Here is a 3,929-nt window from a genome sequence, read left to right on the forward strand (position 1 = left end):
TGTATGTTAGTGCACGTGCACACACACATTTCCCACCCATACATGTGCACCTGCACATATACAAACATGTACACATAATATTAAAATTAAAATAGAAACACTTAAAAATGAGAAAGGCGGGGGCTGGAAAGATGGCTCAGCAGTTAAGAACACTGGTTATTCTTGCAGAAGACCCAGGTTTGAATCCCAGCACCCATATGGCAGCTAACAACTGTCTGTAATTCCAGTCCCAGGGGATCTGACAGCCCCTTCTGACCTCCGCAGGCATTGCATGACACGGGTGCACTTACCAGCAAGCAGGCAATACACGCATACACATTAAATAAAAAAAATCTTAAGTGGCAAAGGAGAGACTCGCAAAGGCCAAGCATCAGCTGATACACACCTCAGTACACAGCCCTGCTATAGGAGGACTAGAAATCAGGGAGTTAGTTAACTGTAAGTAGGGCCAGGAATCTATTACTACAGCCAAGACAAGGTGGTCTGTGAGCAAGGAAGGCACCTCTGAATGGGGCAGGTGTCCATGAGTGGGGCAGGTCCACATGAAAGACGCAGGTATTTCGGGGGGAGGCAGGTGTCTGAGGGGGCAGGTGACTGTGAACAGGACGGCATATGAAAAGGAAGGGAAAGGCACTTCTGCTTCCTAGAGTGTTTCTACAGGAGCACATGGTCAAGGGATGGGTCACTCTAGAACGTTCCATGTGCTCCATTTCAACCTGGTTCCTGGAGGCTAATGGGGAGAGACATGGGGCATGAGGGAAGCAATTCTTAGATAAATTCAGTGAAGTGAGGAACTTGGGAGCCTTCAGCCCAACTGCAGGACACGTCACCTGACCCCTGACCACCAGCTAGGCTGCTCTCAGTTCCACAGGCCTCACCAGCAAAGGTGAGGGGACAGCCAATTCAAAAGACTGTGACCTGAAGCCCAAGAGAGAGCAGTCTGTTAAGATGGAAAAGAAATGGACAGTGTCCATTCAGAGCTCACCTCCTCTCCTCACTCCATCCCTCCAACACTTGATTCCCATGGGAATCTCTCTAAGCACAGACTACTGCTGAGTGCATGATGTCTGGACATGTCCAACTGCCCCTGGACTCTTCAGGTAGAAGGGACACAGGAAGCCACCCCACCCCAGCTCTGTATTTCAAAGTGCACTTGTGCACAACATACCCTTTAGTGACTGTTTATTTCATTAATAACCCAGTCACTTGCTCCTCATCAAGACATGTCATGTGAACAGCCCCTCAACTCAATGGAGGCTGTCATTTCAGGCAGGGTGAACTCCCACAAAGTGGACATTTTCTGAATGTGCTCATCCCTGAGGCATACAGAACTAGTACCAGAAGCCCAAACCCACCGGGAAACCCAGTCGGGCCACTCGGGACCCATGCCATCACATCACGCCCAGAGGCCCACAGCCGAGTATGACCAGGGCTGACCAGACTGTGACACAACCTCAGTCACTGCTCCATATCAGTCAAGGAGTGTGAATTCCAAGGCCAGGCTGCTGCCCTGCAGGGAGACCTGAGAGCCAGAGCCTATGCTGCTCACCATTTCTAGGTCAAACATAACACAGTTCTCCTGGGAGTAGGAGGGGGTCCAGTGTGAACTGCCACGTCTACGTCCACTCACTTCCTATACCCTGAGCCTAATCTCAGGGCAGGGCGGGACCAGAAAATCCTATACTTAGACTAGGAGAGCAGAACCCTGGACAAGGAGTTTTCTCAGATAGGGAAACAGAGGAAGGCAGAAGGCCTGTGGACCTGGGTACCTCTATCCACCCAGGTCCTTCTTTGTGCTTAGCATATGAGGCAGTAGGAATGGCACCCCACAAAGCTGCTGACTGCCCTACCCAGTGCACCTACCTTCCTAGAGCTCACATCTTGGGCCTTGGCCCACACTGCAGCCCTTACCGCCCCTCAGCAGGAAATGCAAGGATACAGCCACCTCAGGGGCGACTACTGGAGCTGCTGGCCTATAGTTCTAGAATGAGAGAATAGGGTAGTCACAAGTCTTGATTGTGGGATCAAAGATGTACCTGCCAAGGACAACAAACACAGTAAACCCTTGTCCCTAAGTAGAAACCTCAGACTAAGCATGTGAAAGAACCCAGTGATAACTTAAGGTTATTCCCACTGTCTGGCCACAGATCTGGTCTCCCCAGAGCTGAGATAGTCGTAGAAACGAGAGTGGAGGTAAGAAAGTGGTAGTCCTCCCACATCCCCAGCATTTAGTGTGGGCTCCAGACTCCAGACAACTGTCTAATCAAACACTGTTTTCAAAACATCCTCCAGAACATTTGCCAATACAGCATCCTACAATCCCAAATGAGTCCAAATAGATAATATGAAGACCCAAAGACATGTTCACTTTCACTACAGGTACATGTTCTGAGATCTGGTTATGGCATAGATGCTGTGGGGCTGCTCCTTCAAGGGCCCATCCCACAGTGGCATGCCAGTGTCGCCACCTCACTCCCTTGAGAAGCTCCATGTGGCAGGTCCCGAGGATGCTGAAAACCCTCCAAGTGATTGGTTCCTAACTCACCATCAACATGGCTTCATGAGCACCAGATGTACATGGGTGACCCCAAATTGCATGCCACATATCTCAGCATTATTCTTGCACAGTGAAAGAAGGTTGTGAAGACCGGCCAGCAGGCGCAGCTGACCTGGGACCAGGACAACACCCTGGCAGGGGCTGAGTGGTCACTCCAGAAAACATGCGTCCATCCATCCCAGAACCTCTGCACGGGATCTGGTTTGGAAATAGGATCTTGACATGAGGGTCACCCTGGATTACCTGTAGTTGGAGGGTAAATCCACTGCCAATGTAGGACGCAGGAGAGAAGAGAAACAACATGCAACTGTACCTGCAGATGTCCCTCCGAAGCCCTCACTGTGATGCTGAGGTGGAACCTTTGGAGGAGTTAGGTCAGGCTCCTGGGATCTCATGGATGGAATAAAGCCTCCTAAAAGGGCTGGAGGGAACTGGTTGAGGCCCTTCTACAGTGTGATAACAAAGGGCCCAACCTCTCCCCTTGAGTATGCAGGCACTACCTTGGAATTAGACAGCCACCCTTGCCAGATCCTGAGCCTGCAAGCTCTTGATCCTGGACTTTAGGCTCCACAACTGTGAGAAATAAATTTCTGTTCTGTATAAATTACCCATCCATGGCATTTTGTTAAAGCAGCACAAGTAGACCGAGAGGGACGGCTACATGAAGAGAGGCAGGCAGGCAGGCAGGCAGAGTCAAGGCACACGGCCAGGAGCACCTGAGTAACTTGAAGCTGGGAGGGGCAGGAAGGACCTGCCAGAAGCCAGGGCAGGAGCACAGCTTACCCGACATGTTGGACTGCAGGCTTTCAGGACTGCCAGAGAACGGGCTTATGTCATGTCAAGTCACTCAGTGTATATCATATCATCTTACCAAATAGCCTCTTAACTCTGGCAGAGCACAAGGGAGCAGAAGGGGAAGCAGGGCTCTCAGTGGCAGCAGCTTAAGCAGAGGACCCTTGCAGGCAAAGCCCTGGAGGGAGGTGAGAGGTCTAGATGAGGCTAGACCCTAAGAAGTCAGCCCAAACAGGCTAGATTTCCTATGACACCCACCTCACCTCCAACTGTCATGTGTCAGGGCAGAGAAAATGTAGGTGCACAGGTGAGGTGAGCAGAGACACAGCAGGACGCACATGAGATTCCATCAGAAATCTCGGGGAAGTGACGTTGTATTCCTGTGCACAGTGGCCACTGCCCAGATCCAGATGCCCTTAGGGTGGGGAAGGTTTGGCACAGGATACAAGTATACTCTTCCTAAAGGATAAGATTCTAAATGGCACCAGACTGGAATTAAGGACGTCTACTCATCAAAAAATGGTTAAAAACTGAAAAGGCAAAGCTTGGATAGGGAAAGAAATCCTGGCTTGTCCAACAT

The 3,929-nt window shown here is 50.6% G+C and overlaps 1 protein-coding gene across 7 annotated transcripts in view; it reads right to left on the reverse strand.

Moving 5' to 3' along the window:
* The window catches only part of Tppp (tubulin polymerization promoting protein), a 27,301-nt gene that overhangs the window by 20,340 nt on the left and 3,032 nt on the right, over positions 1–3,929 (reverse strand). The window contains exon 1 of one of the 7 annotated variants that reach the window (XM_008852497.3): positions 1,864–1,946. The exons of the other annotated variants lie outside the window; for them this stretch is intronic. The gene's annotated coding sequence lies outside the window, so the exon portion shown is untranslated. Of the gene's footprint in view, positions 1–1,863; positions 1,947–3,929 lie in introns of those variants that run through there. 7 annotated transcript variants of the gene reach the window in all.

The sequence above is a fragment of the Nannospalax galili genome, unplaced genomic scaffold, assembly GCF_000622305.1.
Source record: "Nannospalax galili isolate Female #2095 unplaced genomic scaffold, S.galili_v1.0 scaffold1146, whole genome shotgun sequence".
NCBI classification, from domain to species: Eukaryota; Metazoa; Chordata; class Mammalia; order Rodentia; family Spalacidae; genus Nannospalax; species Nannospalax galili.